This window comes from Cornus florida, unplaced genomic scaffold, assembly GCF_030987335.1.
Source record: "Cornus florida cultivar Cherokee Brave unplaced genomic scaffold, ASM3098733v1 CherokeeBrave_3.0.0_Hap2_Chr02, whole genome shotgun sequence".
Lineage (NCBI taxonomy): Eukaryota > Viridiplantae > Streptophyta > Magnoliopsida > Cornales > Cornaceae > Cornus > Cornus florida.
The window spans coordinates 84,769,427-84,791,884 of record NW_026775572.1 but is presented as its reverse complement, the minus strand read 5'-3'; the positions used below and the strand labels follow the sequence as shown (position 1 = coordinate 84,791,884).

Genomic DNA, 22,458 nt, shown 5'->3' with positions numbered 1-22,458 from the left:
TTTGTTCACGTGTACCTAGCTTTCTGCCTTTTCTAGATCCATGGCATTCTACTTAGTCAGTACAATGTTGGTCTACAATATAAAGGATTTGCCTTTTCATATTATGTTGTGGGGGTATGCTTAGTTGTACTTTGATAAGTTTGTATGTGGTCAGGATCACCGCCTTGCATGACTTAGCAAGGGATGACTCATGTATTGCTTTTATATTTTTATAATATGTTATATGTTTGCGAGGAAAAAAAAAAGATATTCATATAATATTGATAATACTATATTGGTTAAATCATGGGATTCTGATCTATGTAATCTATAGGAAATATAAATTTATTGGTATTCATAATTATAAATATTCGTGCTCGATCGAATAGAACTCGACATTCTATTTCATAAGTATACTGTTGGTTTTTAATTTGGTAGAAATACTAAGTGGAATAACTTATCCCAGTCATTTGGATGGGGTGATCCAAAACCAAACGAGTTGGGTGCCGGAAAACATGTGACAAGGTCGATCGAAGTGTTTTGTGTCGTTATGTGATGTCATAAGTGTAATGGAGAAGTCTAATATCCAATCGGACGATCTGATTGTCTGTTTTCAGTTTTCTATCATAAGTGGGTCCTACTTAGAAAAGGTCTCGGGAGATGGAAATGCCATTATTTTGTAGTGTCTAAAAGGTTGGTGTATTGAAAAGGGAGGGCAAAAATAGGATGTCTATCATTACAAAAAAGTGAAATTTTGGGAGTCTATTTACCTAGAGATGAAGTAAAAGGCAACACTTTTTTTAAGTCATGGACTTTGACAAAAGTAGGGGTGGCAATTCGTATTGACGAGTCGTGTTCGTGTCAACACGATTAGAGTTGACACAAACTTGACACAATTATTAATCGTGTCAAGACCCCTTGACACGAATACGACATGATTATTATACGTGTAACATGACATAACACGCGTAACCCATTTAATAAATGGGTCAAGACTTGATACAACACGAAATGACACGTTTAAGTCATTTTTGACATAAACATGACACATTAATTTATTCTACACGTTTAGCTAAATGTATAGGTCATTTTCTACACAAATATGACACGTTTAGTTAATCAAGTTAATTGTGTCATAATCGTGTTAGTAGGGTCAAACACGAACACGACATGTTTAGTTAACAAGTCAATCTGTGTCAACACGATTACGACATGAACACGATTAGCCTAAATCCAAACCCTCTTATTTCGTGTTATGTTAGCATTGCCGTGTCAAATATTGCCACCCCTAGACAAAAGCTTGACATGGATATAAATTTGCACTAGTTATTTCCTTAAATGTACCTCTTTTTGTTCAACTAAAATCCCTTAACTAGCCCTCTTTTTACAAATGTGATACCCACGTGTAGAAAAAATGGTACTTAGTTGAACAAAAGTGGTACTTAATTGTACAAATGTACTACTACGTGTTTCAACACTCGATTATCAAAAGGATGTGTAAATTTTTATCAGCGGTTGTCATAATGAGACTTTTACATACTGACATACAGCTGTTGTCATAGTGAGACTCCTACGTGCTAACATGCATTTATAGTATAACAGGTTATCAAAATATTAGTTCTCTTCTTGGTCACTAGTATTAAAATTGTTGTGCACAAAATATTGGTCCAAGTTATACAAAGATGGTACTAAGCTGCACAAATGTGGCACATACGTGCACAAATGTGATACCTAAGCGTATAATAAGTGACAATGAATTGCAACTTCTTCACGAGATGCAACACTCATGCAACGTAATATATATCATGTCACCTACTTTACAATACCATTAAATGTACAAAATAAAAAAATAAAAAAATAAAATTATATTGTGTACAGAATTGGTACCCATATTTGCAGAAAGTGGTACCTAGTGACACAAAAGTAGGACCTCAAAGTACAAATATGGTACTCATGAAATAAAATTATAAAGGGGTAGTTAAAAGATTTTAATTGAACAAAAAGAAATGCGCACTTAAAAATTCATGTCATACATTAAACTTTGGTCAAAATGTTGACTTTAAAAAGTGTTGAGTTTGACTCAGTCTTTTAAATAAATAGACTACAAAAGTCCAATTTTTTTTTTTTTTTTTTGTAATATACCAAAAAATAATAATAATAATAATAAATCTAAATTACATAAAGTGAGAGCGGGAGTGAGAATGAATTTGAGAGTGAAAACAAGAGAGTGACAGAATTAAATAATAAATAATAAAAATTTGAACAAAAATAGAAACATGCTCGAAACGTAAACGACATCTATTAAGAATATTATGCAACTTAGCAACAAACCCAACCCTAGGCCACTTTCGTCTACTCAATAGTATGAAAATTCGAGGAGCCTCAAAAAACAGAGCTAGTGGAGTTCTTTTCATTTCTCACTAACATGCCCTTAAGGACAAGAATCCTCTCCTGCACTGGAGAGGTCCTGCACATGGTTGGATTTGATGCAGGACCTCTCCAGCGCAGGAGAGAATCCTTATCCTGCCCTTAACTATATTGGATCAAGAATTTCAACACACCTATATACAACTAATTACCATTACTTATATCTCTATATGTATGAATCAAATGTATACAAAATAAATTCCAGTCACAACAAATTACCATATCTCTATATGTATGAATCAAATGTATACACAAGTTCAACATAAATTATTAGAAGGGGGTTGACCATGTTGTCTAATCTAATTATAATTTTCGGATTAACAAAAGTTAATTACTATATTATATATTGTAATAACATAAAATTTTGCCAAATTGGCACTAAAACAAAGCAGTGCTTTAATCCAGCTGATAATGTGAAGGTTCGAGTCTCAGTTATGTCAAATATGACAAATAGTTTAAATTTAAAGTATAATTATAACTTTATTTGTTTTGACGTAAAATAAAAATTAAATTTTATTTTTTTATTTGTAAATATGTTGTATATATTTTTTATTTTATAATAAATGAGTTAAATTCAATTTGAATTTGGTTTGTTTATTAAACAAATGAATACGAACTCAGCTTTTAACTAAGTAGTACTGTCGCAACTCTTAGCCGAACCTTTTTATTCGGTTAGAGTGATAAGTGTCTGCTTGTAAACCAATTTTGATTACAGTGTACCATCAAGTAAACTATCCTCGGGAACAGGTAATAATATCTCCACATTAAAGCAAAAGCTACAATCTTGCCTTTATATACGACCCATCACGTCCCCTCTTAGACCTAGTATGTTCACTTCCTTTTTGTCTCTCTTTTCTGTTAACTAGCCAAGTTTGGCCAGCCATTGACCAGTGCGAAAAAGTTAAATTGCCAGCTCATAAAAAGTTATCCTTATCCAATCATTGGGAGAATATTGGAGTACATGCCAGATCATTTTTGGGTGTCACCTAACCTACCAAAAAGGGGGGATTTGAGCAACTTTTGTGGGAGGATTCACACACAACCATAGGGAGAGATTTTTAGAGAATTCTTAGTGAGGAAGCAAAGGAAAAGAGGAGGCTAGAGACACCATTGGAGGTTCTTCATTAACCAAGGAGCAGATTTCTTCCATGGAGCTTGCCCTTGAGGGTTGGAAGACATCATCTATGAGTGGCTAGACATCCTTTTGGGACTAGAGTTAGCCCTAAGCATGCTTTCTACATCTTGATTTGTGTATTATTGAGGGATTTGTATAGTGATATATGTTTTGGCATTTATTTATACATAGATCTTGTTTATTCAATGATTTGTGTGGTTTAATGCTTCTAATTGACCATTTCATTCTATCCATATGTCTATTTATGCTAGAATAGATGTTCATGTGTTTGTCTCTAGATTTTTTGTTATTGATGCATGTTTATGTGTATTAATGCTATGGATCTAGAGATTGTCAAGACATAGTGCTTAATAGAATGCTCTTGTGGTTTATTTGATGGTTCATACTCATTTCTTGATGGATTGTGCCTCTCCTTTAGTTTAATTAGTTTAATTTCATTTCTTTAGCTTAATTGTAGTATAGTTGTAGTTTAGATGTTAAATGGGAGGACAATACATGCTTGTTATTTGATATTCCATGCTTATGAATGCATGTAGCATATGTCTCTGACCTTGTGATGTGTTTGGATTGTGAGCTTAATGAAAGGATTAATGGCTTAGTTTGATATATTATGCTATCCACCATGTTGCTTAGACAATATATGCTTAATTTTTCATTCTTGCTTGTTGAAACAACCACACACACACACTATATTGCAATATATGTTTCCCCTCATTAATCATTCATTAAGGGTGTAGAAAAGTATGCTTAGTAGTGATCTCTAAACCCCAAGATCTCTCTCTCTCTTTTATTCTCTTTATTGCATTATTGTTTACTTTAGTTTAATTTGCATCTAGTGTAATTCAACAACATTCACTTCACTTTGTAACCTCACACGATGGTAGGTCGTCACCGGCGGTGGTTCGTTGATTCCGCCGGTGGTGATAACGGTGGTAGCGGCCGGAGGCGGAGGCGGAGACGGAGGGTTTTTTAAGCTGACGGCAAAAGAAGCAACCACAAAATTACAAAGCTTTGCAATTTAGAAGGGGTAGAATCGGGAGAGACATTATTTCATTGCGGGGAATTGAGGGGAGCGGTCCGAATTTAGCTTAGGTTAGGTCTTTAAAGTCCATGTTTAACCTGGGTACTATGACTTATTTACGTCTTTGCCATTTTCTTACTCCAATGTAAGAGATGCATACGAGGTAGCTTGAAGTTATATATACACAGACGTCATATATATATATATATATTTATATATATGTTGGGTTTTTATTATATTTATATATGAGTTTAGAAGACGCATGTCGGGTCATTGGAAAAGTTTGTATTGCTACTAGGGATGCATCACTTACACCTATCGTGTACTATATTTGGTTTCGATCTAATGAATTACAGGGAAATATATATGTATATATATATATATATATATATTCTCGGTTTCTCTCTCTTTCATTCTCTGTCACACACGATTAATTTCTTTATTTTTTTTTTTTCATTTATCTTGTTCGTTGTTTTTTTTGGTCAATTCGTGAGAGCATTCTCAATTGTTGATGGGCATATGTCCAAGGAATTGTTGATGGGCATTATTCACTCAATTCATTGTCCCAACACATTCGATCCAAAATGAAAAAGAAAATTATTATCAAATCGTGAGAGCATTCATACCTGAATTTATGTCCTCAACTGCCAAGGTGGGCCTATAAAATTTTATTTTCTAGGGCCGAATTACTAGTACTATAAAGATAAATTTTAAAAATTTTATTAATAGAATTTTGAGAAAATATATGTAAGAAGATTATTAATTAAAAGTAAATTGAAGTAAACTAAAGGGTGTAGGTATTATATAATTTGGAAGAGAAATGGTAAGTCTTTCGATCTCAATTATGAATTTTTTTTTTTTGAATATAATGTGATTGAATCACGTTAAATTTAAAAAAAAAAATTCATAAATATTCTTTCTTTTCGACTTATTTTTAATTATATTGTATTCGAAAGAAGAGTCGACAAATAAAGTCGAAAGATATATCATTACTCAATTTGAAATTTTTAATTTTTTATTCAATGTAAGTTTTCAAATATAAAACCTACCAAAAAAAAATAAAAAACTAAATTGAGATTCTTTTAAAATTTTCGTGGACTGCATTTTAAATCTTTTTGGTATTCCAAATCTGAGGACCTTTGTTTATAGTATGATTTTCTAGAATTTTGTGATGCGGTCCTCCTTAGTCTTCACCTAGTAGTAATTATGTGGTTCAAAAGAGATTTAAGGCACACCTTTAAATGGAACATGAAAGAAAGTGAGTTTTTTTTTTTTAATAACCCTTTGGAGAAAGTGAGTTTTTTTTTTTTTAATAGCCCTTTGGATTCCTACTTAAAAGATAAATAACTTGATATCGTCCAAACAAGAACATCAACTTCTGAATAAGTCAAGAACAATTCAAAAAAATATTGTCTTTAATACGCTTTTCGAGTGTCAGATTCAGGACTCCTCTCCTTAGCATCTATCTCATGTTTTTACTTAACTAAATCAACCCCCACGAGTTTAGATGGTGCGTTAAAAAATGTTGTCTTTAATGCGCCTTTTGAGTATCGCACTTAGGGACTCCTCTCTTTAGCATCTATCTCATGTCTCTATTCAACTAAATCAATCCCTACGGGTTTAGAAGGAGCGTAAATATACTCATTGAATGACGGTCAAATTTAATCCATTAACCACAAGTGTTATACGGATTTTTGCCCACTCTAGTTGCCCTAAAAATTAGAATTTGATTCTTGGTAATATATATATATATATATATATATATATATATACAAGGACGGACCCAGCAGGGGACTAGGGGGGGCAGATGCCCCCCCTGAATTTTTAATATTTTCATTTTATACCCTAATGTTTTTAAAATTTATAAAAATGCCCCCCCTAAAATTACAATTCGCCCCCACTGGATTCTTTTTTTTTTAGGATTTTATACTTCAAATTTTGATAATTTATGAAGATGCCCCACTATAATTATAATTTGCCCCACTGATTTTTTTTTTTTTCATTTTATACTTAAATTTTTTTAAAATTTATGAAAAAAACCCTACTAAAATTACAAAAATAAATTCATCATATAATTTTGTACCCACAAATTAAAAATTCGCCCCCCCTCACCAAATTTTCTGGGTCCGTCACTGTATATATATATATATATATACATTGGTAGATAATAAATCTTGTTATAATTTACAGCAAAAAATAGGAGTAAATAAATAGTCCTTGGCACATGTAGCTCGTTAACAGCACAGTAGTACTACTAGTGGAGACCATTAATTATTTTGTAGGTAGTAGCCACCAATTAGGCCTGAAACTAGAGATGTAACCTACTTCACACTTTCCACGATACAATTGAGATTTGCAGACACCAAAGTTATAAGCCACCACAAACAGTTGGTTGATACAGCCGAATCTGTAGTATCAATTTTTAGGAACTGATGTTAGACTGGGTCATAGCTTAAATCAGGATTTTGTGACAGAGAGTAGATTTCTTGTGACCAATTCCTTCAGACAACCTTTATGGCTTTGTCTGGTATATAGCAAGCACATCAGAACTAAGCCTGCCACGTAAAGTCTAGCTACCCCCATTTCTCTTTTTTATTTCTCTTAACAGCATCGCCAGGCCAGTCCAGTTCTGGCGACCTAACCCACTCCAATGGGGTCGTCAAAATTGGACCAAATATTCATAATCGCTATATGTCATCAATTTTGGTGACCGTGGGCTTGCTTCTAATTGTGTGTGCGCGTTTTTTTTTTTTTTTTAATGTCCCGACATTGTTCAAAGGTTATCAAGGACTTGTTTAGCACTAACAGGTCAGTGATCTAGTGATACCAAATTTCTACTTCTCAAAGAGAAATTACAGATTTGAATTTCCATGAAAACATGTATGTGTGAGTATCCAAAAAAAAAAAAAAAAAAAAAAGAAGGCTGGTTTGGCTAAGAAATATGCCAAAAATAAGTTTTTTTTAAGTATTTTTTGGCTTTTTTTTTTTCCTTGAACAATTGAGATTACACAGCGGTTAGGCACCCATTTTTATTTTTATAAAAATAATTGTTTAATTTCTTTTATTTCATAATGGATATCATATTGTTTAATTTCTTTTTAATATAACCATTTTAAATATAGCCCTTGAAAAAAAGAAAAAAATTAAAATAAAATATTAATATTTTTGAAGAACATAAACGCATCATTGGAGCATATGCGATAGCTAAAATTTGAAGAGTTAAAAACGTTGAGGTGACTTTTTTTAAGTCTTATATAACTCTTAGAAAAATGCTGACGCGACAACACTGGATTGTCAAAATTTGACAATGCTAATAACGAAGTTAGAGCATTTCCAATGGGGCTTTCATTTGGGCTGCCAATTCAAAATATAGCAAGTGGGCTTAAAAATGGGCTCTCCAATGCAATGCTATTTGTGCTGCTAGTTTTAAACTTTGCTATTTCTTATGCCAATTGTAGCAAAACAAATAGCAATTGCTATATGGGCTAGGGCTGCAAAAAAGATGGGACTGGCTCCAATTTTACACCATGTATGTTGCTTGCATAGAATAGCTATCAAATGGGTAAATTTTTTTTCTTTCAAAAAAGTTATATATATATATGTATATATATAACCTACAAGTTAGAAATTACTGAATAGTACTGATCTCCAAAGCATCTTGTGATATCCCTGGCCTTCTAGGCCTCTTAAATATTGGATATATATACCTTTTGAATATATGTATTTGTACTTGAAATGTCTAAACATATAATATGAAATTGAACAAATAATGAGGTAAAATTATTAAACAACATTTTCAATAATATGAAATTGAAAAAAACAATCATGCTCAGTGTATTTTCATGTTGATATTAATCTAGAATACTAGCAGGAACAGAGTGATTAAGACCATTTTTTTTTCCTCATTATTTGCACAAAAATATAATTGTGAGCAGTTACATTATTATTGAGGCTCTGTACAAAGCATTTCGAACTCTCAAATTGTATATAACTACCCTGCCGAGTTATTGTTTATACAAAGAAAAACAAACAAATCAGTGGCTTAACGCCAAACCTTGGCTCTTCTATAGTACTACTCTCTTTGGATCTTTCTTAGTTCTCAGTAAAAATAAAACAAAAATATATAGTAATATAGTAATTTGTGAACATAAGTTACATAAACCGTGGCAAGATAATCTGGTTGAAGGAAGAGCCATGCATAATAAAAAAAAAAAGGTCAAATATTTTTATTTATTTTTAATAAGGCAAACAAGCTAAAAAAAAATACAAACACTCTGTTTAGAGTCGAGAACGAGAATAGAGAAGGAGGCGATTGGGGAGGCTGAAATAATAATTATTAAAATATTTTATTTTTTAATAATAATATAATCAAATATAATATATATACATATATAAATTCCCGAATTTTTTTTTTCAAATATATATATTATTTTGTTTTATCTCTCTTTTTTTCTTTTTTTTTTTCTTTTTTTTTTTTTTTGGTTCTTTTTTGACCTGATATTTTAGATTTTTGCTTCTTTTTAATTAGGTTTAATTTTAGTTTCCTTTTAAAGTCTACAACTTGACTTGGAATGTGTTTAATATTAATATTATTTATGCACATATGAATGGTGGGAATGTTAGTTGAAATAGCATTTTGCATGAAATTCACTATTGGAGCAGAATTGCTAAAATGTAACATTTTGACACTGCAGCAACTGTCAAAATATAAATTTGGCATGTGAAAATGACTTTTAGCATTAAAGATGGTCTTAGATAACAAAGGATCACTTGGGTCACTAAACAAATATTAGGATGAAAGAAGCATAAAAGGATCTCAAATGTTTGCCATTGAAAATATTTTCAAAATTATTAAAAGGAACTCACTATTATTCCTTATTTAGTATTTTAATTAGATAGAAATTAGAAACCTTATAATTGGATAATTAGTTGAGACTTTTTGAAAACATAATGCTAAATATATGAATAAATATTATACATTGAATTAATGAAGAGTACATAAAGGCCCTATAGGAGAATATTTGGGGATAGTTAAGTGATGATCAAGTCATTTATACATGTAACTAGATATGTGTAGGTATGCATGGCAACTAGCTAGGTAAGTGTAATATCCTTAATTTTTGGAGATTTATTTAATTATTTTAATTGTATTTTTATTTAATTATATACCTATTTGATTATTTGTTTTTGTATTTAATTGTGTGTTTATTTGATTGTTTTATTTTGGTTAATTTAATTTAATTGTTTTGGCTAATTGTATATGTGCATTCTTTTAATTGATTTCATGTATGATGTGTTTATTTAATTAATTTGCTTTAAATGCTTAATTGTTCTAGTTAAATGATTGTTTATTTGATTTTAAAGGTTATGGATTTAGGTTGTAGTCCTTGGACCAACTAGATGGGTCCTGGACTATTTGGAAGGGATCCTAAATGGGTTGGATATTGACCTATGGAGATTAGTATATATATATAATGTTATGTTTTATTAAAATAATTATTTATTATTATAATTAGTTATTTTAAGTTGTCAAACGTTTGTTAGGACTAGGATATATGTAGTATATATTTATTTATATATATACATATATTATAGATCTAGAAGAGAAAAGAAAAGAGAAAAGAAACAAAGAGGGCGAGAGAGAGAAAAGGCGTGAGAAAGAGAGAGAGAGAAAGCCTGAGTAAGAAGAAGAAGAGGAAGAGATCCGTTCGTAGGTAGATCGGATCAGTGGAGTGGACAACGATACGTAACCCGAAGGCTACCAGCGTTAGAGAATTGAAAAGAAAAAGGAAGAAGGAGTTTAGCTTTCGATCCAAAAGTTTAAGGTAAGTCCTCTGTTCTACATTTCTCCCTTATGCCTATGATCTATATGTCTCTAGTATAACTTTAGGGATGATTAAAAGATTAATAAAATCTGTATCCCCGTTTAAATTGATATAGAACATAGGTTTTGTGAATTTATGTTCATAATTGTTCTTGTCGAATGATTTGTTAAATTAAATGCCTATATATGATTTAAATGAATTTTTACATGTTATATTGATGTAAATTTGTGCATTAATGGGTATGGGACTTAGTAACACACTTTAGGGCCCTTAACTATGGAGAACAGGGCTAAAAACAGGTATTCTCGAGCTATTTCCTGAAACAACGCTTGAGCACTGTGTTACAACGCTATTTTTGGGCAACAACGCTCAAGCGCTATTGGTTAGTGCTTGAGCACTACTGTAGCAGATTAGATAAAAAGGAGTTTTTAAGGCCGATTTAATTATTTAAGGTCCTGAATAATGTATAGGGACTTAGGAAAGGTGATATGTGAATATAAACAGGCATAATAATAATGATGCATGCAATTAGAATTTATTTAATTATGAATTTGTGAATTTAATCTTATAAATTGTTTTAACAGTTGAGATTAAATGTTTAGCATGAGATATGTTTGTGGAACTCTTAATTGGCTGTAAATATAAATTATCAGTATGCGTAGGGTTCAGATTATGTTGAGATAATTGATATAGGAAGTTTTAAATGAATATAAGTTATTCTTGTGATTTAATAACATGAAATTGTATGTTATTTACTGTTATGATATATTATGATTTTAATTAAGTGTATATCTGTATTTTATGATCTTAAATATATATATATATATATATATATATATATATATATATGTTTGGATTATTTGAGGACTATTGTCAGAATGTGGTTCTATGTCATGCCATTGTTAACATATGGACGACATATCATTGTTAGGATATGGCTATTATATATTTATAAATATATTTTTCAACCCATTGTTAGGATATGGGTATGGTCATTGTGATAGTATACCATTGTCAGTATATGGTTAGTTATATCTATAGTGATATTATGGTTATCATGATACGAGATTGAAGTCTCGTAATCAGTGGTTAGAGTGGAGGCTTGATGTGTGTTTTTTACTTATCAATAATAAAATACCACTCGCAATAGAGCGAATCCTTGTAGGATAGGGTTATGTTGAGGGTGTCGAATCTCAAGGACTGTAGTGGTTTACTGAGTCTTCAATTAATACTATTTTAATTTAGAAAGATGATTTGATTTGTTGTAGTGCAATAACATAAACAGAAAATAAATAAGTAAAGGGATTGAGATCAGAGATAGAGACACTTAGGGGTTGACTGCACCACGATCCGCCTACTATGGTTAACTGTTCAACCTTGGGATTTCAACAATTTATATACCATATGAATTAAACTCAATAACATTCATTTAATTCAGTTTTGAAGAAAGATGTTTCATTGAACTTAGCTAACTATAACCTATCAAAAGTTGGCACGAATTATTCGCCTACCTACTTCTAACTAATGTTACAGTATGACGTCTTCCCTAAGCATAGATTATGAAAGAGTACATTTAAGAAAAATGTTTGAACACCATTACATGATGTCCATTCTTATGTCTGACAGGGCTCCGCCAGATATCGTCCAATAAGAATGGATTGATAATAATTTAAGAACAATTAAATTTAAGACAAGGTATTAATCATTCAAAAACTATTTAATCATTAAAAACCAATTAAATTAAGTCAATTGCCCATAATCATGCAATCAAAATATATAATATATTAAATTCCCAAAGTACATAACAATCAAACCATAATATTCGGATTCGGGCTACATCAATGCCCTAAGAGAGGAATTAACTACTCATGACGACGCAAGATATCATCTGTATTGTTATGGTCTTCATCGCCATGGACTGCTAAAACTCCTTTTGGATCTTCTTCTTCAAAACCCTAAAAGCCGCCGTGAGAGAGAGATTGATGGATGGATCCTTTAATGTGCCTTCTCCTCTTCTTTTATAGTGGAGAACAAGTCACAATCCCTTTTGAATTGGTTTTACAGCTTTTGGTAACAAATGGGCCCATAAAGAAACAAAGCGGAATGATTTTAGGTAATTCCAGCATGTATTTTTAACCTCCAGGATGCCAGAGCTCGAGCTCTGGAGTCAGGGCTCAAGCTTAACCTGTCAGCAACTTGTTCTGATGTTGTAATGTGATTTTGACCCATTTAGAGCGTAAATCTCAAGATTACTATTAGAACCAAAAACATTGGGCTTCGAGTCTTCTTTCCATAGCCACTAAGTTTGCTCAATTTGGAGTTTCGAGTCAAAAGTTATGCCCAAAATATTGAAGTAGGTCCAGAATTTTCAGCAATGCTCGAGCCCCGAGTGGTTGTGCTTGAGCTTTCTGAGTTGGTCTCGAGCTCTGGAAGCAAAATTTTTCTGAAACATCTTTTTATTGATGGTGCTCAATCCTCTCTTCATGGTGCTCGATACTAAGGTGTGGGCTCGAGCTCTGTGGATGTGGGCTTGAGCTTTAGGTACTAGTGCTCGATCCCCGAGGCTTGGCACGAGGTCTTGGGAGCTTAGATCAACTTTTTAATTCTGACGCATTATGTGCTCGAGCTCTTAGGCAAAGGCTCGAGCACCCTGTGGTCAGGCTCGAGCTTGGTAGTTCAAACCTCGAGCTTTCTTGTCTTGGTGGAATTTCTTGTTTTTATCTGTTGTGCTCGAGCCACAGAACTGAGGCTCGAGCTTCTGAACTTGAACTCTTCCAAAATTCACCATTTTGACTCCCGGCTTATTTCGGATGACCGGCAATGATGCGGTAAACTTCATTACCATTCTTTCATCATAAAGGCCCGGTTTTAACTACTTCTTTGGGATAACACCTAAAAATATGAAATAAACATCAATCAGTATAAAACAGGATAGATGTATCATTTTAGGTCTTAACATACGTATATTGAGGGGCTCGAATATGCAATATCTAGCGCTTATCAAGGCGTATATTGCCAATTGAGATGGGTGGTTGGATTTAGGGATGTAAGTGCCTTGGTAGAAGGAGGACTTAAGAGCACCTTTGTGTGCGCTTTGCATGAGATACATACTCACTATCCGGTTAAGTCTGCCTTAGTCCAGTGAGAGTCTTTAGTGTGTATATTTATACATATCGACTATGCAGCTATTGCATGAGTTAGCTATATATGTGTAATTTCTTCAGGTATCTGTTTGGGTTATCGTAGAAATGACTTGTTTGTGAGTTTTGACCCACATTTGTTATATTTTTTCAGGTCCTCTCAGTAACAGAATTAGTGTTTTTTTTTTTTTTTTTTTTTTTTTTTTTTTTTTTTTTTTTACAGATCAGAGAGTTGGCATCATCACTATTTCTGTGTCATCGGCATAGGATTCTACTTTCTGATTAGTTATTTCAATTTTTAGACAGTTATTTATTTTTAGTTATGGGATTTTATTAGGGGTCCATATATGAAGATTCCCGAGTTGTATTCTTTTGGAGAATTATTTCTATTAAGATTTTATTATTTACTTTTAAGGATTAATGGGTTTTATTGGAGGAGATTTATTTATTTATTTATTAGTTTTCCCTTCAACGTTGTTATTTCTTTATTTATTTATCTTTTTATATTCTGTGTTTGATTTAAAATATTAATTATTTGATATTTCCCTCGGTTTTGTGCGTGAACCTGATCAACCTGTGTTCCAGAATCGAGGGGTATCATAGTTGGTTTCAGAACACTCCAGGTTCAAGTGTCTCTAGGGTACGTTATTTCATTATAAGACTTCTGCGTTGGGTACTCTTTTACTTAAGCTTAAGTTTAGGATTCATTGTATTCTTTTAAGGTCTATTAAAAATCATATTGACGTCTATCTTTCTATGTTAACAAAATGGTTAACGCTGGAAGAAGACGGGAAAGAAAGCAGATCAGGAGAACAAGGCAACAAAGGAGAGTGACGCGTAGATAGTAGAATCTCTTACGACGTTAGCAGTTTGGAAAGGAGCAATAATTGCCTTTGTTTTAGGAGGAGGACCAATGTAATACCCCAGAATTTCTGAATACGGGTTGGCTAGGCCCACTCTCGAATACCTGGGGATATCAGAAACATTATGGCAATAAACGAACATAGATTACAAAAAGATAAATAAAGAATAAATAAAATATTGAAAGAAAACTAAAATAATAATTAAATCCTCAAACGTACTTTTATTAAATAATAATCTCCTCTGATACCAATAGTCCTCTAGAATACAACTCGAGAATTCATACTATATAGACCCCTAGAAAATCCCAAACTGAAATAAATAACAATAACAACTATCTACATCTGAATATTGAAACATAAACTGAAATCCTATCTAGATAACCGGAAGAATGATGATGACTGGTCTCTGCTCTACACGAACAAAATCTACACCTGGTACTAACATAGATCTGAAAAATAAATAGTGGGTCAGGCCCACAAACAAGTTCTTTCTACTACATCTCACAAAGACCTATGGAACGAATACATCCTAGTTAACTTATGCGGTAGCTACATAGTCCGCATACATATAGATACACATTAAAGGACTTTCACTAGACTATAGGGCGGACTGCACTAGATAATAGGTAACATGCAAAACCCGTTGGTAATAATAAGTACCATGAATCTACCAGGGTACACAACAATCCACTATATCCAGTTATGCATCCCTAGGGTAATATACGTTCCCTAACCACCGATCCTGAGAACTATAGCTCATATCATGGCACATATCTATATATATAAATCCATATCCTATCCAAAATATAAAACATCATATCTGCCATAGTATTTCAGTCAACTAGACTTAGCTAATCAGTCAGCTGAGAAAGGGGTGACAATGGGCATAGACAGTGACAATGGCAGATTCTAGGGACAGTAGCCTTAGAAGAAGCATAAGGGTGGTTCAAATGCTTAGAAAGATGGGACACCTATTCAGAGACAACAGAATGGGGGACTATCGGTAGAACAGGGTCAGCCACAGGCTAACCAGTAGAGAAGGCAGTTTGGTACCTTCAGGGGTAATTACTATAATTATGGAGAGCTTCGACACACTTCCAGGCAGTGTCCTAAGACCAGATAAGGACATCAGGTGCAGTAGGGACAAAGGACACCATTACCTTTACCTGTTCCACAGATTCCACGTATTCAGGGATAGACATTCCCAGCTTTACTAGTGCCACAGCCGCTACAGGGACAGACATCGCAGCAGTTGCATTATGGAAGGGTGTATAATCACATACTACAGGACGTTCAGGCACCTCAGGCTATTTAGGGTATGTTTCCTATACATGGTAGATATGGTCGTGTTTTATTTGATACGGGTGTTACACATTTATTCGTGTCTAGTTCATTTATTGCATTATCTGGGATGACTACGCGGTTATGTGATAAACCTCATAGTATTCTTACACCTATAAGTGATACTTCTATTTTGCATGAAAGTGATGAGTCTGTGACACTAGATATTGCTAGACTTAGATTTCTAGCCAATCTATTGGTCCTGGACATGCATTCTTATGATGTGATACTTAGGATGGATTGGTTATCTCACTACCATGCCTAGGTTAATTGTTATGATAGGTCTATTGTGTTTACTATACTAGGTTAGGATATGTATGTTATTGCTATGCCACATTCTAACGGGGGATCTAATACTCATTTATTCTATATTGAGGAGGAGTTTAAGGAGGAAACTACTGTAGCGTTGGATAGTATACAAATTCAGCATAAATTTCTAGACGTATTTCAAGAGATTCCAGGGTTGCCACCGAGTCAAGAGATAAACTTTGTGATTGACTTAGCTTCAAGCACTACACCTATTGCTAAGGCACCATACAGGATGGAACCAATGGAGATACGAGAGCTGAAGGACCAAATTAAGCAATTACTTAGTCTGGGTTTTATTCACAGGAGTATTTCGCCTTGGGGAATGCTAGTTTTGGTTGTGAAGAAAAATGATGATTCACTTCGCTTATGTATAGATTACAGAGAGTTGAACAAAGTTACTATTTATAACACGTATCATTTGCCTAGGATTGATGATCTTTTTAATCAGTTGAGGGGAGCTACTTATTTCTCTAAGATTGATTTACGTTTTGCCTATCATTAACTATGAGTTAGGGAGCAAGATGTCCTTAAGACAACGTTTCTCACTAGATATGGTTCTTATGAGTTCCGTGTCATGCCTTTTGGGTTGACAGATTTGATGAACAGGGTTTTTAGGGCTTATTTAGACCAGTTTGTCATCGTATTCATTAATGATATTTTGGTCCATTCAAAGTCAGAGGATGATCATGCTAGACATCTTCTCATAGTGTTGTAGACGCTTCGTGAACATTAGTTGTATGCCAAGTTTGAGAAGTGTGAATTTTGGCAATGAGAGGTAAAGTTTCTAGGTCACGTGGTGTCAAAGAAGGGGATAGCTGTAGATCTAGCCAAGGTATCTGATGAGCGCTGAAAAGTGTGCATTTAAACCCCTTAAGCTTAGATATTCTAGAACCTTTATCTATCTTATTTTTCCGCTTCACATTGATTTCGTGTTATTTCCATTTTCAGGTACTTATTCCCAAAATAAGCTAACTGAGCCAAATAAGAGCAAAAATGAAGCAATTCTGGGATGAATCAAAGAAAGGAGCAAAGTAGAGCAAAATGAAACAAAGGGTGGAATTTCAGCAACTTCGATTGATCTCAATAAAAGTTCGATCGATCCAACTTTCATCGATCTTAGCACTTCAAGATGGATCTGAACCATGTTTATCCTTATTCAAAGATCTCAAAGTTCGATCAATCCAACTTGATTCTCTGATTGATCGAACTTTCTTGTCTTTATCCACATGTCAGATCTTATCCAGCTGTACCACCCTACCAACCACTTTTGTCCTTTTCCCAAAAATATCTTCAAAATATCTCAGGTTTGTTTTTATCCAAAAAGGCACCGCCATAGAGGATTGATCTAGCCTAAGTTCGATAGATCTCAGCCGTGTTCGTTTGATCCAAGTCCAAGGTTCGATCGATCGAACTTCCCCAACCAACCACTATTTTGATCATTCGACCTACTAACCGTAATCTTGATTCCTTAAGCTTGTACAACCTACCAATCCCTTGGGACGATCCCTACTTGCCTTAACTATATTTTTAGTGAAAGGTAGTGGAGGCAATTATAAATGTAAAACTTGGCCCTCACCTTAATGCACTTCTCTAAGCTATGTGGTGAACGACGCACCATAGTTTTTGGCGTCGTTACTGGGGATTGATTGAAGGCAACGTCGTATTTGTGGAATCAATTAAGAATTAGTACTCCTTTGATCGTGTCTTTACTTTATTTTTATTTTTATTTTTCTTTACTCATTGTGTTTGTTCTTGTTTGACTAGGAGCATTGAGCTAAGAAGGTGAGGAAAGGAGCATCCAAGCAAAGGAGCTAAGCAAGCAAGGAAAAAGGTTAAAATCATAAAAAAAAATTGCTAAGCTAAAAGCTAAATTTTTTTTTTGGAGTTGAAGTGCTAAAGGACCTTTGTGAGCTTTTTCTTACTCAATCTTTAGTTAAATCGTTGGCCCACGTGGAGGCTTGTATTTCAATTCTTAGATAAATCGTGAGCCCGCGTGGAGGCATTTTATTGTTCTTTGCATATTTTTGAAAGCATGGGAGTATAGGAACATTATATGTGGAGGTAGTTTGTTGTTGATTGATTTGTTGTGAAGGTGAAGTGTTTGTTCATTACTTGTTGCTTGTTGTGTCTTTTTGTGCATGCATGGTCGTAGGTCATTAAATCCTACTCTTGTCCCTCTTAATTTGAATTTAGAATCTATTGTTCGTACACCTAAGGGAAGGGGTAATTTTGATCATTCTACTTCTACAATGGAAGTGAACAATGATGACCATGTGGAGGACCTTGGTCACATAGACCAACAAGGTATCCTCCATCCCAATGTGCATCATGATTACATGCAAGTACCATTAGGCATGCCAAGGCCATTCATTTACCAACCACAACAATAAGGCCAAGTTCTATTTGGAATGCCAAGGCCAATGTATGCTTCACAACCTCCCATCATTCAAGGAAATCAAAATCAAGGTACCCATGTTGCACATCAAATTGTTAATCCTCCTCTTAGAGCACATCATTATGAAATCAAGCCACAAACCATTCAAATGCTTCCTAACTATCATGGACTTCCAAATGAAGAACCCTATAAGCATTTGGATGAGTTTCTTGAAGTTTGTTCTACCGTAAGATATACGGACATGCCGGAAGAGGTCTTAAGGCTTAAACTTTTTCCATTCACCTTAAAAGACAAGGGAAAATATTGGTTCAACAATCTTAGGCCTTTTTCAATAACTTCTTGGGCAGAAATGCAACAAGAGTTCTTGCAGAAGTACTATCCAGTTTCTAAGACCAATGCCATGAGAACCTCAATTCGAGAGTTTTCATATAGGGATGGGGAAACATTTCATGAGGCATGGGAATGCTTTAATGAATTGCTTAGGAAGTGTTCATGATGAGCACTGAAAAGTGTGTATTTGAGCCCCTTAAGCTTAGGCATTCTAGTACCTTTATCTATCTTACTTTACCGTTTTAGATTGATTTCGTATTATTTTCATTTTCAGGCACTTATCCCGAAAATAAGCTAACTCAGCCAAATAAGAGCTTAATTGAAGCAATTATGAGATTAAACAAAGAAAGGAGCAAAGTGGAGAAAGAAAGAAGCAAAATGAAGCAAAGCAGTAAGTTCGATCGATCCAAGTCCAAGGTTCGATCGATCGAACATTGATCGATCTCAGCACTTCAAGATAGATCCAAGCCTTGACCCAAAGCACTTAAGTCCAAAAGTTTGATCGATCCAACATCATTCTTTGATCGATCGAACACCTTTGTCCTTATCCAAATGATTGATCCTATCCACAGTTATACCACCCACTAACCACTTTTGTCCTTTTCCCATAAATATTTCCCATAAATATCTTGGATTTGTCTTTTTCCAAAAAGCTCAGCCAGTTGGATCGATCCAGCCTAAGTTTGATCGATCTCACTTACTTTCGATCGATCTCACTTCCTTTCGATCGATCGAACTTCCTCCAGTGCGAAAAAGTTAAAATTCCATCTCAGTGAAAGTTGTCCTTTATCCAATCATTAGGGAATATTGTGTGCACGACCCCAGCTCATTTTGGGTGTCATTTTGACCTACCTATATAAGGATAAGGATTGCTTTTTCAAGAAAAAAAAAACATTATTTTTTTTCATATCATCTCTCGGAGAGGAAGCTTAGAGGAGGAGGAGGCTAGAGATACCATTGGAGATCTTCATCAACAAGGAGCAAACCTCTTCCATGGAGTTAGCCCTTGAGGGTTGGAGCATCCTTACCATAAAAGGCTAGACATCCTCTTGGGGCGAGAGTTAGCCCCAAACATGCTTTCTATATCTTAATCTTGTGTATTATTGAGGGATTAGTGTGTAATTAATGTTTTGATACTTTGATATATATAGATCTTATTTAATCAATGATTTATGTGGTTTAATGCTTCCAATTGGTCATTTCATTCTATTCATATTTCTATGTATGCTAGAATTGATGTTCATGTTCTTATCTTTAGATTTTGCGTTATTGATGCATGTCTATGTCTATTAATGCCATAGATTTAGAGATTGTCAAAACATTGTGCTTAAAAGAATGTTTTTGTGATTCTCTTGATGGTTCATGCTTATCTCTTGATGGATTGTGCCTCTCCCCTAGTTTATTTGCATGCTAGTAGTGTAGATGTAGTGTAGTGTTAAATGGGAGGACAATCTATGCTTGTTGTTTGATGATCCAAGCTTTTGAATGTAATTAGCATATATCTCTAATCTTGTGTTGTATTTGGATTGTGAGCCTAATGAATGGATTAATGACTTGTTTTGATTTATTGTGCCTTTCACATGTTGTTTAGACAATATATACTTCATTGCTTAGATATATTGTGCCTTTCACATGATGTTTAGACAATACATGCTTAACTAGTCATCCTTGCTTGTTGAATCAACCAAATACACATACACCAATATCGCAACACCCTAATTGTCCTCATTAATCACTTGTCAATAATATAGAAATGCATTGCTTGGTGGTAATCTCTAAACCCCAAGACTCTTCTCTCTCTTACTTACTCTTAATTGTACTCTTTTGCTATTACTTAGTTTAATTTAGTTGCTCTTTAATCAACCAACCAACCAATTGTTTGATCACTCGACCTATTAGCCCTAATTGCGATTCCACAATCAACTCCGACATTGCTCAATCCCCACAATCCCTTGGGACGATCCCTACTCACTCTTGCTACGTTAGTAGTAGTGTTGGTAGTGATTTTTATAAATTTAAACTTGACCCAAAAAGGCTTTCCTTGAACCACACATTCACTACATCAATTTTGGCGTGTAGGAACGGCTATCACTCGTCAAATTTTGGCACCATTTCCGGGGATTTGTTGATTAGATTTGGTAACGTCGGATTTGTGGAATTGATTAGGATTAGTACTCTTTTGATCGTGTTTTTACTTTATTTTTATTTTTCTTCTTGGTTACTTATTGTGTTGTTCTTACTTAACTAAGTGCATTGTTGGAGAGGAAGCAAGCAAAGGAGCCATTGAGCATTCAATTCAAGCAAGCAAAGAAAGGAAAAATGCTAAAAACTTAAAAAAAAAAAAAAAAAATTAGCTAAGCTAAGCTTTAAAATTTGGAGTTGAAGTGCTAAAGGACCTTTGTGAGTTTTCTTTACTCAATCCCTTAGTTAAATCGTCGGCCCGCGTGGAGGCTTATTTTTTATTGTCTTGCATCATTGAGTTAAAGTATGGGAGTATGAATTTAATGTTTGTGGAAGAAGTCTAATTGCATTGTTATGAAGGCATAGTGTTTGTCATTCTTTGTGTTTGTTGTGTTTTGTATTGTGCATGCATGGACGTCGTTCATTGAGACTAACTCTTGTCCCTCTTGATTTGCATCTTGAATCCATCATTAGAAATCCTAGGGGAAGAGGAAGTTCAAATAGAATCAATCTATCAATGGATGACCATATTGAGGACCTTGGTCACATAGACCAACAAGGTATCTTTCATCCCAATGTGCATAATGAAAGCATGCAAGTACCATTAGGCATGCCAAGGCCATTCATCCAACCACCACAACAACAAGGCCAAGTTTCGTATAGAATGCCAAGGCCAATGTATGCTCCACAACCTCCCATCATTAATCAAGGAATTCATAACCAAGGTGTTCTTGTTGCACCTCAAGTAGCTAGTCCACCTCTTGCTTTAAGAGATCACTTTGTGCCTAATGAATACAATGCACCCACATGCATTCAATTGCCACCATTTAGAACACATCATTATGAAATTAAAGCACAAACTATTCAAATGCTTCCTAACTTTCATGGACTTCCTAGTAAAGAACCTTACAAGCATTTGGATGAGTTTCTTGAAGTATGTTCCACCGTAAAATATACGGACATGCCGGAAGAGGTTTTAAGACTCAAACTTTTTCCATTCACCTTAAAAGACAAGGCAAAATATTGGTTTAACAATCTTAGGCCTTTTTTAATCACTTCTTGGGCAGAAATGTAACAAGAGTTCTTGAAGAAGTACTATCCGGTTTCTAAGACCAATGCCATGAGGACCTCAATTCGAGAATTTTCACATGGGGATGGAGAAACATTTCATGAGGCATGGGAACGCTTCAATGAATTGCTTAGGAAGTGTCCACATCATGACATGCCCAAATGACAATTAGTTCAATACTTCTTTGAGAGCTTATCGGACAACTATAAGGTATGGTTGATGCTTCCATGGGTGGCTCTTACATTGATAGGCATGAGGATGACGTGTGGCGTCTTTATGAAAGCATGAGTGAAAATTCTTTGCATAGAACACTATCATCCAAGAATGGTAGAAATTCACAAGGTTGGAAGAGTGTAGGCTTGCATCAAGTCAAACATTCAAATGAAATAGCCGCCGAAATGAAGTCTTTGTCTCAAAGGTTTGATCAATTTTTGATTAACCAA

The 22,458-nt window shown here is 34.2% G+C and overlaps 1 pseudogene; it reads right to left on the bottom strand.

Moving 5' to 3' along the window:
• Window positions 1–22,071: 22,071 nt before the first annotated feature.
• LOC132297967 (small nucleolar RNA R71) lies at window positions 22,072–22,170 on the bottom strand (annotated as a pseudogene).
• Window positions 22,171–22,458: the final 288 nt, after the last annotated feature.